The 14,714-nt window shown below is 36.3% G+C and overlaps 1 pseudogene; it reads left to right on the forward strand.

The window, feature by feature from the left end:
• Positions 1-2,038: 2,038 nt before the first annotated feature.
• The window catches only part of LOC149248803 (DNA mismatch repair protein MSH5-like), a 47,439-nt pseudogene continuing 34,763 nt past the window's right edge, over positions 2,039-14,714 (forward strand).

Here is a 14,714-nt window from a genome sequence, read left to right on the forward strand (position 1 = left end):
TGCAAAACTAACTAAGGATGAAATCCATATCGTAGATCGCAAATCACACTTTTCCACATGACCATGTTAAAAAACCTTTACAAAAGTGCAATATGCGATTAGGTCTCCCGCTACGATAACATCACCTTGTCATATCGTAATCGCATTTTGCACTTCGCATAGTTTGTAAGAAACTTGACCATGCCATTAGAACAACCACAAACAATTTGCGAAATGTGATATTGCGATCTCTGCAATCACATTTAGTTTAATACATCCGGTAACGCTATACTGTATCACCTTTAAGACCACGATGCACGATTAAGTCCAGTAGAACATGTGGAATAATTACGTTTTAAATGCTAAAACAAATGAGTTGACAGGTTATTAAATATTTAGCGGCCCGAGGAAGGATAATCATTTTCCTAGTTATGGGTAGTTATAATCGAGTATCTCATTAAAACCTTTCTCACGATCCAAAGTCATTTCACAGAAGCTTTCAATCTTAATTACTAGATATCGTCTGCACTGATATATCTTTTCTGTCTTAGGAAAGCGACAAAAGACATGTCCCTAAGAAAGGTGATGCAAAAACAGAGAAAACATACCATTGTTGAAGTTGAGTTTACAGAGATGGATCCTATCTTTGCTGATACAGTTTGTGATGCTGTCGGAGGCACAATATCTTGGGAAGTAATTTACAATAGGCTGGAGGATGAGCATCCTAAAATCACTGTTACGAGAGCAACAATTGACTCAAAAAAGCCTTTAGAACTTCAATGTAGAGATGCTTCGTGTTCATTCCTTCATACGATAGGAGCAAGGGCTAAAATCCTCCCCTATACAGATACGATCAAGTGGGTGATTGAAAACCTTATCATTGAAGATAGGAAGTTCAAGAATTCAAATATGGATCTCATTGGGTTGTTCAAATCAGAGGATCTAAAGAAGATGTACCACATACCCGATCCCTAGGATATCTACAACGGTACATTTGTGGCTAACTTCACAAAGAAGAATCCAGAACCCTTCAAGCTAGGTTGGAGGGTATTGGACAACAAATTCAAGTATGAAAAATCGGGTATGTATGCTATAGCCTCTTTGGCAAACCCCTACAGCTATGCAGCAGCCATGTTATGTAAATTGTATGGGCTACCCAATAATACTAAGTTTTCAGTTGAATGGATTCCTTTGATCGATGCCTGTGTTAATTCCCATATCATGAATTGGCATTCCATCCTATTTGACAACCTAGCCACCACCATTACCGAATATCGACAGAAGAAAGCCTCCTTTTTAGATAACCTCCCTTCCTTCTATTTTAGTGCCTACATTATGGATGCTATCTATTTTTGCACAACATTTCCAACCATGGGTTGGAAATGGACCTTACAAGATCCTTACCCAATCCATCTCAATCATAAACAAATATGGGAGTCACATTACATACCTCACTTCTATAAGATATTCCATGCTATTGTGTTGCCCCTACATCAAATGATTTTCAATAAGAAAGCCCCTAGGTTTTCCCAAGAAGCTGCAACATACCTGCTTACTATTGGCAAGTATTTTATTGAAGAGTGGTTCACCTATATTAGGGTTTTTGGTAGCACAACTGATCCACATGTCCTTCCTTTATATGTTTCTGATAAGTTATTAGCAAGAGAGATTTCCTACTAGACTGTGGGAAAGGGCCTGACTAAAGTTCTCAAAGACGATAAGAAGTCATTATGGCCTATTTTCCCTGTGAAATGCGGTTCTTTTGCTTTAGCCAATTTTATTCATGCCACTAAGGAATCAACACATATATGGAAGCCCTCAGGCTTCATACATTGCCTAAGAGGCAATTTGATCCAAAGAAAGTGGCATATAATGTCACTACTGGAGTTAAAATCAAGCCATACAATCATGACAATAATCATTTTGAGGATTTGTTACAGTCAGCCGTATCCTTCAAATAGGAAAAATCGAATCTGAAACCTGGATATTTTCAAATATTTCAGGAATCCAGAGATGAACTAGACTATCACAGTTCAAGGGAGCATACGCATTAGCCACTATGGACAAGGCTACTAATATCTCTACTCTGCTAAGGGAGAAAGAGGAGAGAATTGCGCAGCTTGAGGCAGAGAAAGCAAGCACAAATAGGCAGGTGGCGGAGCAACTAAAGCAATTGCAATAAGACATGGAGGTCCTGAAAATAAGCCATGAGGCTGATATATCAGCCAAAAACATGCAACTCCAGGAAATGCAACAATCCATGGAAAGATACAAGGACGTTCCCACTACTAAGGAGTTCATCAAAGAGGCCTTGGAATTAAATTCGCTTATGGTGAGACGACAAGAGTATTTCTGCCAAAAGATGTCACATATTACTCCCTATCTCACTACTAGCGACCAGCTGATAGACAAGGAAATTGACTAGAGAACATAGTTTAATGATTTAAAAACCAGAATCTTCGAGTTCATTGAGTGGCAGGAAACAAAAGATGGAAAAAAGGCCAATCTACCCGAGAATGAAGAAACTCATAAAGAAATTCTCTTTACAGATTGGGATGATAGAATCAAACAGGCTGAGCTAGCAGTCGCAAGGGCAGCTAGAGTATCAAAGAACATCATCAAAGCAATGAACCACATCCTGTTTGCCACCAATCTCATCAAGGAAGGAAATACGAAAGAAATTCCTGATTTAACTGCTCTATATGAAGACTGGCAAGAAAAGGTGGGGAGTCAGAGAGAGGTAATTACGAAACTGACAACGACTAATTGGGAGTCATATTGGCAGTATTTGGTTAAGCCACATAACCAGATTATGACCCTCAATTGTTCACTTCACACGACTCAAAGGATGTTTCCACCGCTCACCAATGCGATCTTCACCGGACAACTCAGAACTCATTTCGGGCCACCTCCCCAAATTCAACCAATGACTGATATTTGCGATTTAAAGGATAAGCTAGCAGACAACAAGTCATCCTCTTAGTTTTGTTTATTTTTAGAGTTAGTTACCTAGTTAGGAGGAAGGTTGTTTGAAACCTCCTCAAATTCTGTATAATCTATTTTAACACATTTAGTTAGAGTAGTATTTATACCCTTCTCATGCATTTAGAGAAGGGTCCGGAATTTTATCAAAAACATTTACAAAGAATGCACTATTGTAAGTTTGTGAATGCTTTGGTGAAATGATGGAACATGATCGTTTCTTTTAGATATCAGACTACTTTCCTTTGTTGATGCACTTTTGTATTCTTGGGAGACAATTTGATTTGAAGAAAGAAGTTGGTCTATGTCATTTGTCAAATGAGCAGGACTTCACACATATGGTACTATTATCATGTATGATTGATTCTGTTTACATTTAATTAGTGGCAAAACTTTACTTTCATGGATTATATGTGAGATTTATTATTTCTGTTAAGCGTTAATTGCACTTTTGTATGATGCCTAGCTGAGGTTGTGATTTTCATATATAACTCATCATATATGCGATATATTTTATAAATTCCTTTGACTAACTATTTAGTCAAAGGAATTATCTTTTACGTTATCATCTCTGTTTAGTTGTGTTCAATCTTTATTATCACATGCTAAATAGATATCCTTGTAGATCACATATCACACAAGAACACCCGGGTTTATATTAGAATAAGTTAGTTAGAGAAATTTCATTGTAGAATAGGTCACTTAGATTATGATTATCCTATTTCAAAGCACTCATAAACCACCCACTCTCATCTTAAAACCCACACTGGGAAACTAGTCCCATTATCCCCAGTAGGAGACACCACTTTAAATGGAAAAGGAGTTGTCTTAAGGTCTGGATCAGGTGGTTATCCCCCATGTTTCGGCAACAAAATTTTGAGGCCGCTACATTTTGGCGCTAGAAGGAGGGCCTTCAACTGTGAATGGCAGATGAAGCTAAAAATCATTCGAAAATCATTCATAAGAGTCAAAACCCCTCCACCATTTCTACACCTTCTCAAACTCGTTCAGAATCTCCTGATCAGAAGTTTGAAGTTGTAGACACATCTCCCTTGTCTCCTGAAGTAGTAAGGCGACCACCTCCCTAGATTACACTCCTGAGTCTCTCGAAGTTCATTATTTGATACAAAAATTGGAAAAGATATCCATTTCTGCAGAGAAACTACAGAGACCCAAAGTATTTGAAGAGAGTGTTACCTCCTTATTACAACAAACTAATGTATTGACTAGATTGCAAAGTGAGAGACTCGAGTTCCCCATTCCTCCACGACATAGGAAAGTCACTTCATCAGCATATGAATCAAATACTAGCGAGATCACATCACCTTTCCATCCATTTAATACTCCATCCACTTCTATCCAATCCACGACTTCTCAAACATCCACTTCTCTAATTAGTACTACAATTATCAGTACTAATCCAGTAGTAAGTTCTCTGCCATCTATACCTACTTCTGGACCGATCTTCCCATTTTCCCAGTCCCCAACTCAAGTTATGTCAAATCAACCTTGGACTAATCCTGGTGTTGTCGTGGTTGCAAATCCAAATTCACTCCTAGCAAACCTAGAAAAATGGCTGCCTAAGTACAACCCTGACGATGCTCTCCTGGATGGAGAACATCTAAATAATTTTATGTTAGCCATGAATCTCAATAGGGTTGCACATGAAGATGTTGTAATTAGACTATTTCCTTATACTGTCCAAGGATCTTCTAGGTCTTGGTATTTTTCCCTCCCAGCAGGTTCAATTAGAGACTGGGATACTTTTCAAGAAGTGTTTCTTGAAAAATTTGGTGATGATAGGACCATAGTATCCTTGACCAATGATCTTTCTAATTTGAAAGCTAATCCAGATGAAAAGATCAAAGATTTCAACTCCAGATTTAAAAAATTGCTAAACAAAATCCTAGCTGCCTCTAAACCTGTTGTAGATGTACAAATAGAATGGTATATATCATCTCTGCCTTCTAATATTGCAATTTTTGTAGATAGAGCCAATAAGGTTACCCTTGTAGAAAACATGAAAGAAGCCCTGTCTGTAGAAAGAAGAATCATAGCTTTGGAAAAAAGATCACAAACAGATGAAAGGAAGACCAAAAAAGTGACATTTAAGGATGACTCTAAGAAGAAGGCTTCAAAAGACCCTTTCGATCTTGAAGGCCTTCAGAAAGTGTTAAAGATGATGTCCAACGAAATGGTCGAAATTAAAAAACAAGTTGCAAAATCCTCTGCTCCTAAGAAACCTTTTCAATCATTCAAAAGGAACCCTTCTTCTATGTCACAACCCCCAAACACCATTTCAAATGCTAAATATGACCAAGAAGCAGAAGAAGATTCACCAAACGAAGAGGAAGTCGAAACGAAAGAAGAAATTGAACTAAATAGGATGTGGGATTTTATTCTCCCAACTAAAGAAGAGGCACAAGCAATGCCAGTGACTACAAGGAGAAAATTTTTTGCTGACATGTCTATCACAAATCACAAGCAGAAAGTTGCTACTCCTATAAAGGAGAAAACAATAGCTAAGAAATCTAAGACTAGCCAAACTGATCCTATCCCTCCAGATTCCCCAAATGCCTAAAAACATTGGTAATCTCAGATACGGTCGAATACAATATAGTGGAAGACATGAAAAATACTAGAGCTAACATCTCGCTGCATGAGCTCACTAAACTCAAACAACAACAAAAGATTTTATTAAGGGAATTGAAAGTAGTTCCAGTATCCCCTCTGCCATCTGCTATAGTTACTCAAGCTACCTACAATATGGGAAAACCTCCCTCATCCTCAAACAAGGTAGATCCTTCAGATCTAGTTTTGATTGGTGATAGGTCTATTTCTCATGTTCCTCCGTTTCTACTCACTTATGAATTTTTCAACAGGAACGTTCACAACTACCTTGTTGATTTAGGAGCCTCCTCAAATATAATTTCAAGGGGTGTGTATACCAAATTGAACATTACAACTCAAAAATCTGCATTGCACATAGTTCAAATAGATATGAAAAAAGTTGAGGTGCTTGGAGAAATAGCATCAGTTTCAATTAGACTTTCCTCTAATACAAAAGTTTCCCAAATAATTGATATTCGGGTAGCCGATGTCCCTGAATTTTATGGTTTAATTTTCAGTAGGGATTGGTCTGAAAAATCTGCACAGTTATTTCGCAACTGATTGGTCTCACATGTGGTTGCCACACAATGGTAAACCTAACCAAATCCGGGTGGACCGAGAGAAATTAATGAAATATACGGTCACTGACCTCGAGGGAAGAAACAAACCTGTTGCTTTCACTAATAATATCATTGGAAACTACTCAGCCGAGTCCTCTTTAGGATCCTTTAATGCTCAAAGGTCTCCCTTTTTAGATAATGTTGTAGTCTCTCAAATCGAAATTTTTTCACAAACGGATCCTTCCAAATGTCTAAATTTAGTAGACAAAGTTTCTGATAACTCTCCGTTCTGGATTCTCTATTTCGACGGTTCTAAATTAGAGGACGCAGGTTCATGATGCATTTTTGTCAATCTTCAAGGAGAGAAAACCATGCTGGCCTGCAGACTTGAATTCCAGTGCACTAACAATGTCGCTGAATATGAAGCACTAATCCAAGGACTGTATAAAGCAATCAGTCTTAATGTAAAATACCTGCAAGTATACGGTGATTTGCAGATAATTGCGAAATAGGTGAGAAATACAATTCATTGTGTCTCTGGGCACCTTAAACACTATCAATCTTTAGCTCAGAAATCGACTTCTCATTTCTCTTCTTTCAACATATCTTCAGTCCCTAGATTACGAAACACAAGTGTTGACTTACTTGCTCATGTGGCATCCAGCCTTATACACTCAGAAGATTTTAGTTTAGATAGATTTTCAATAGAATTAATATTTAGGCCATCAATTCCTGACAATTTAACAAATTGGAGAGTATTCAACAACGATGCGGATATAGTTAATTTCCTTACATTAGAGGGATCGTATGAAGAACATATCATAGATGAACATGACCATGTTCTAGAAATCAAACTTAATCATGATCATAATCCAATCCCAAAGTCTGTGGTCAAAATGGAAGATCTTTATGATCTAAAGGATAGATTTGAGAAAATTACTAACTCCAAACTCAAAGTTCTACTTTGAGATTTGAAGTAGTAAACCTAGGGTCAAATGAAAAACCTCAAAATGTCAACCTAGGTCTAGGCCTATCATCTGAAGAAAGAATATCATTCATCAGGTTGTTGAAGACATATAAAGGCGTTTTTTCTTGGGATTATGCAGATCTCAAAACTTATGATGCCTCTATAATTCAACATACCATACCCATGACTTCAAATGAAAAGCCAGTTCAACAGAAGCTTCGCAAAATTCACCCAAACCTTGAAAGTCAAATCAAATCGGAATTGAACAAGCTTCTGAAAGCCAAAATAATCTTCCCTGTTAGACATTCTAAGTGGGTATCAAATATGGTACCCGTAAGGAAAAAGAACAGAGATATCAGGATTTGTATTGATTTTAGAAACCTGAATCAAGCTTGCCAAAAAGATAATTTTCCCTTGCCCACCATGGAACAGATATTGCAATCAGTTGCAGGTTCTGAATTAATGTCCTTTCTAGATGGATTCTTAGGATATAATCAAATACTTGTCCATCCAGATGACAGATTAAAGACAACATTCAGGACCAAGTGGGGAACATATGCCTATTAGAAGATGCCTTTCAGACTCATTAATGCGGGTGCCACATTTCAACGTGCTATGGACATTGCTTTTAGAGGTCTAATAAACAAATCAGTGTTTATTTACTTGGATGACATCACAATCTATTCCAAGGATAGGAACAATCATTTAGTTGACCTGAAACATATTTTTGAAAGATGTAAGAAATACGACATTTCCTTAAATCCCAAAAAATCCTATTTTTCTTTACTAGAAGGAAAACTCCTTGAGTTTATAGTATCCAAGAAAGGAATTTACATTGATCCTGATAGAGTCCAATAGATTGAAAAAATTCCCCTCCCTCACAACAAGAAAAACATGCAATCATTCCTAGGCCAAATAAATTTTGTAAAAATATTTGCCCATATTTTTCACAAATTGTTTTACCTCTTCAAGTGATGATAAGAAAAAATGCAGTTTTCAAATGGAACAAGGATGAAAGGGAGTCATTCTAATTGATTAAAAAAGCTATTATTAATGCTCCCTCATTGACAACCCCAAACTTTGTCAAACCTTTTGTATTATATACTTTCTTATTTGATACATCATATGCAACAGTTTTGACACAACTAAATAATGAAAATGTTGAGGCACCTATCTCCTTTTTCAGTTCTAACTTACAAGGCGCCGAATTAAGTTATTCAGCTGTAGAGAAAAAAACATTCGCTATTTTTAAAAATTTGAAACATTTCAGACCTTTTCTTCTTAAAACCCATACAAAGACAGTAAGACAATTATTGATCCAAAGAGAAGTAGGGGAGAAAAGAACTAATTGGGTAACTACACACCAAGAATATGATGTAGAAATCCGACCAACTAAAATTGTCAGGGGCCAAGGTTTTTGCAGGATGTTAATAGGAGCTTTCCAGTTACCACCAGAAGAATATCAAGGTAATGAAGAACAAATATCAGAGGTAAATCTCAATGAGAAGCAATCACAATACGTTGATTTGAAATTTTATCTAAAAACTGGATATGCTCCTATGCATCTTAATTATAAAACAAAGCGAGCTTTAAGATTAAAATCAAATCAGTATGAACTAGTCAATGATGTATTGTTTAGGAAGAATTATGATTCGGTATTGCTGAGATTCCTAGAGAAACCTGAAGTCGAAAAGGTCATGCAGGAATTACATGATGGATTAGCTGGAGGACATTTTGGAGGAAATACCACGGTTCACAAAATCCTACATGCAGGGTATTATTGGCAAACGGTATTTAAAGATGCACATGAATATGCAAGGAAGTGCAAAACTTGTCAAGCCACAACTGGAAGAGAAAGAAAGCCAACATTCCATTTACAACCAGTTAACATCCAACAACCATTCAAATAATGGGGATTAGACATAATTGGTGAGATTGTTCCTAACTCTTCCAAACAGCATGGATACATCCTTACAACTATTGATTACTTTACTAAGTGGGTAGAATATGTCCCATTAAAGATAGCTAATACAAAAAATATTATAGACTTCATTGATCAGTACATAATTACCAGGTTTGGCTTACCCTCAACTTTAATGTTTGACAATGCATCTTACTTTTTTGGAAATACAATGGTAGAATTTTCTCTTAAGCGAGGTTTCAAGTTAAAATATTCAACCAATTATTATCTGCAAGGTAATGAATTAGCAGAATCAACAAACAAGAACCTCATTAGAATTATCAAAAGGATGATTGATCAAAATCACAGGAATTGGCACAAAGCATTAACATTTTCTCTATGGGCAGACATGATTACTCAGAAAGCCTCTATTGGTTCTTCTCCTTTCACTTTATTTTATGGAAAAGAAGCTATTATTCCCAAAAACGTAGCAATCCCATCTCCTTCCCTAGTGAAATTCATTGACGAAAACCCTTCATCTTCTCTCTAGGCTAGACAATTTCAAATTCTCAAGCTTGAAGAAGAAAGAGAAAAGGCTAAAGCAACCCACTTCCATCATCAACAATTAGTCAAAGCCTCTTTTGACACAACTTCTTCTAGTCACAAAAATCTTGAAGTAGGTGACTTAATTCTAAAATGGGACAAAGCACACGAGGAAAAGGGTAGACATACCAAATTCCAAAGACTATGGCTTGACCCTTTTCAGATCATTGAAAAAATTGGACAATCAACGTGTCTTTTACAAGACTTATCAGGTAAGTTAATGGGCAAATTTTGAAAAAGTACTTCTCCTAGGAGGTAACCTCTTCCAATTTTGTAACATATTGCTTTCTAGGAAAATAATGGTCAAATAGTATTTACTTTTGGCTTTTCAAAATAAAATCTTTGATAACATTTCTGTTTTTTCGCTTTTATAAGAAAGTAAGAGTTAAAAGGAATAATTAGGACATTTGAGTACTAAATTAAACTTGATTTCTTTGGAAAAACTTGACCTTGCTTAAAACATTTATTTCACGAGCAAACTCTTATCTTCATAGAATATGAGGGTTTTGTTATCAGTCTAGAAAAGAATCTTTAACTTAGTAAGGATTTTTGCAAATCAGCATCTTAAAAAACTCTATCATTATCACCCAAAACTCTCAAAAGAGCCAATGATCCACCCCATCTGTTAAAATTTTCCTTTTTCAGAGTGTAATTCTAAAATATAAAAAACTTAAAAGATAAAAAGTCTCATTACGAGCTTGTTTACCATGTTCATAGGGAAGTGATTAAACTGATATTACCAATACTGCATACCAAACAGGGTAATAGCTAATGGTCTCCTCGATCAGAAGACAAGGGGTCTCATCAAGAGCCAGCTTGTTCAGTTTAGTTACAACCAGTGAATGGCATTGTCATTAGTAGGTTACCACACCTAGACAATGTCTTTTAAGAAACCAAAAAAGAGAAAAATTACATTCAAAAAAGGAAAAAGAGGACAAGGTCCAAGTGAGATTCAATCCAAGTGAATATCATTTTGAAATTTGAAAATTCATACAGATGGGACAATGAATCATTGTTGGTTAAAAGATAACCTTGTCGAGGCTATGAATGCCTGTTGGCAATAGAGGCTCTATCTGTGATAAATGAGTAAACTACAAAAAACTAATCTGCAAAAATCACCTACTATATTTCTTTAAACTTTATTGGCTGATGAAAATGTTTATACTTCTATCATTACAAGAGTAAAGTAATTAAGTAAATAAGCTGAGCAAGTAATGATGATTCCAGAGACATGTTGTTTACTTTATAACTCATGTAATCATTATTCTTATAACCCTAATTACTTTGAAAGTTTTTAGAAATTTCAGAAAACTACTCAGAGATAACTAGTTCTCCCAAGTGAATCACCAATTGTTGTACTATGAAACAACCCCCCCATTTATAACAAACAATAGCTAGGCTTAGAATTGTAAATGGGGACCCTTTTAAATTTTTAGGCTTAGGATAATAAAACCCTAACTCTAAGAAAATTCCTAGCAAAACCTTGCAAAACTAACTAAGGATGAAATCCATATCGCAGATCGCAAATCACACTTTTCCACATGACCATGTTAAAAAACCTTTACAAAAGTGTGATATGTGATTAGGTCTCCTGCTACGATAACATCACCTTGTCATTTCGCAATCGCATTTTGCACTTCTCATAGTTCGCAAGAAACTTGACCATGCCATTAGAACAACCACAAACGATTTGCGAAATGCGATATTGCAATCTCCGCAATCACATTTCGCTTAATACATCTGGTAACGCTATACTGTATCCCTTTTAAGACTGCAATGCACGATTAAGTCAGGTAAAACGTGTGGAATAATTACGTTTTAAATGATAAAACAAACGAGTTGACAAGTTATTAAATATTTAGCAGCCCGAGGAAGGATAATCATTTTCTTGGTTATGGGTAGTTATAATCGAGTATCTCATTAAAACCCTTCTCACGATCCAAAGTCATTTCATAGAAGCTTTCAATATTAATTACTAGATATCGTCTGTGCTGATATATCTTGTCTATCTTAGGAAAGTGACAAAAGACATGTCCCTAAGAAAGGTGATGCAGAAACAGAGAAAACAGACCATTGTTGAAGCTGAGTTTACAGAGATGGCTCCTATCTTTGCTGATACAGTTTGTGATGCTACCAGAGGCGCAACAGCTTGGGAAGTAATTTACAATAGGCTAGAGGACGAGCGTCCTAAAATCACTGTTACGAGAGCAACAAATGACTCAAAAAGGCCTTCAGAACTTCAATGTAGAGATGCTTCTTGTTCATTCCTTCATAGGATAGGAGCAAGGGCTAAAATCCTCCCCTATATAGATATGATCAGGTGGGTGATTGAAAACCTTATCATTGAAGATAGGTAGTTCAATAATTCAAAGATGGAGCTCATTGGGTCATTCAAAGCAGAGGATCTGAAGAAGATGTACCACATACCTTATCCCCATGATATCTATGACAGTACATTTGTGGCTACCTTCGCAAAGAAGAATCCAGACCCCTTCAAGCTAATTTAGGTTGGAGGGTGTTGGACAACAAATTCAAGTATGAAAAATCGGGTATGTATGCTATAGCCTCTTTAGCAAACCCCTACAACTATGCAGTAGCCATGTTATGTAGATTGTATGGGCTACCCAACAATACTAAGTTTTCAATTGAATGGATTCCTCTGATTGATGCCTGTGTTAATTCCCATATCATGAATTGGCATTCTATCCTATTTGAAAACCTAGCCACCACCATTATTGAATATTGACAGAAGGAAGCCTCCTTTTCAAATAACCTCCCTCCCTTCTATTTTAGTGCCTACATTATGGATGTTATCTGTTTTTGCACAAAATTTCCAACCATGGGTTGGAAATGGACCTTACAAGATCCTTCCCCAATCCATCTCAATCACAAACAAATATGGGAGTCACATTACATACCTCACTTCTATAAGATATTACATGCTGTTGTGTTGCCCCTGCATCAAATGATTTTCAATAAGAAAGCCCCTAGGTTTTCCCAAGAAGCTACAACAGACTTGCTTACTGTTGGAAAGTATTTTATTGAAGAGTGGTTCACCTATATAAGAGTTTTTGGTAGAACAATTGATCCACACGTCCTTCCTCTATATGTTTCTGATAAGTTATTAGCATGAGAGATTGCCTACTAGACTGTGGGAAAGGGCCTGACTAAAGTTCTCAAAGACGACAATAAGTAATTATGGCCTATTTTCCCTGTCAAATGCGATTCTTTTGCTTTAGCCAATTTTATTCATGCCACTAAGGAATTAGCACATATGGAAGCCCTCGGGCTTCATACATTGCCTAAGAGGCAATTTGATCCAAAGAAAGTGGCATACAATGTCACTACTGGAGTTAAACTCAAGCCATACAATCATGACGATAATCATTTTGAGGATTTGTTACAGTCAGTTGTATCTTTCGAACAAGCATTCGAATGGGCAAAAGCGAATCTGAAACTTGGAGATTTTCAAAGATTTCACGAATTTAGAGATGAACTAGGCTATCATAGTTCATGGGAGCATACACATCAGCCATTATGGACAAGGCTACTGAGGTCTCTACTCTGCCAAGGGAGAAAGAGGAGAGAATTGCATAGCTCGAGGAAGAGAAAGCAAGTGCAAACAGGCAGGTGGGGGAGCAACTAAAGAAATTGCAACAAGACATGGAAGTTTTGAAAATAAGCCATGAGGCCGATATATCGGCCAAAAACATGCAACTCCAGGAAATGCAGCAATCCATGAAAAGATAAAAGGACGTTCCCACTACTTAGGGGTTCATCAAAGAAGCCTTGGAATTAAATTCCCTTCTGGTGAGACAACAAGAGTATTTTTGCCAAAAGATGTCACATATTACTCCCTATCTGAATACTAGCAACCATCTAACAGACAAGGAAATTGACCAGAGAATGAAGTTTAATGATTTAAACACTAGAATCTCCGAGTTCATTGAGTGGCAAGAAATAGAAGATGGAAAGAAGGCCAATCTACCTGAGATTGAAGAAACTCATAAAGACATTCTCTTTACAGATTGGGATGCTAGAATCAAATAGGCTGAGCTAGCAGTCACAAGGGCAGCTGGAGTATCAAAGAACATCGTCAAAGCAGTGAACCACATCATGTTCACCACCAATCTCATCAAGGAAGGAAATACGAAAGAAATTCTTGATTTAACTACTCTATATAAAGGCTGGAAAGAAAAGGCAGGGAGTCAGAGAGAGGTAATTATGAAACTGATAATGAATAATTGGGAGTCTTATTGGTAGTATCAGGTTAAGCCACATAGCCAGATTATGACCCTTAACTATTCCCTTCACATGACTCAAAGGATGTTGCCACCACTCACCGATGCGATTTTCACCGGACAACTCATAACTCATTTCGAGCCACCTCCTCAAATTCAACTGATGATCGATATTTGCAATTTAAAGGACAAGATGGAAGACAGCAAGTCATCCTCTTAGTTTGGTTTATTTAGCCTTTTTTTATTTTTAGAGTTAGTTACCTAGTTAGGAGGAAGGTTGTTTGAAACCTCCTCAAATTTTGTATAATCTATTTTTGCACATTTAGTTAGAGTAGTATTTATACCCTTCTCATGCATTTAGAGAAGGGTCCAGAATTTTATCAAAAACATTTACAAAGAATGAACTATTGTAAGTTGTGAATTCTTTGGTGAAATGATGGAACATGTTCGTTTCTTGTAGATATCAGACTACTTTCCTTTGTTGATGAACTTTTGTATTCTTGGGAGACAATTTGATTTGAAGAAAGAAGTTGGTCTATGTCATTTGTCAAATGAGTAGGACTTCACACATATGGTACTATTATCATGTATGATTGATTTTGTTTACATTTAATTAGTGTCAAAACTTTACTTTCATGGATTATATGTGAGATTTATTATTTCTATTAAGCATTAATTGCACTTTTGTATGATGCCTAACCGAGGTTGTGATTTTCATATATAAATCATCATATATGCGATATATTTTATAAATTCCTTTGAATAAATATTTAGTCAAAGGAATCATCTTTTATGTTATCATCTCTGTTTAGTTGTGTTCAATCTTTATTATCACATGCTAAATAGATATCCTTGTAGATCACATATCACAC

Source organism: Pinus tabuliformis, chromosome 7, assembly GCF_031772625.1.
Source record: "Pinus tabuliformis cultivar Carrire ecotype Pingquan chromosome 7, CPIR1, whole genome shotgun sequence".
Lineage (NCBI taxonomy): Eukaryota > Viridiplantae > Streptophyta > Pinopsida > Pinales > Pinaceae > Pinus > Pinus tabuliformis.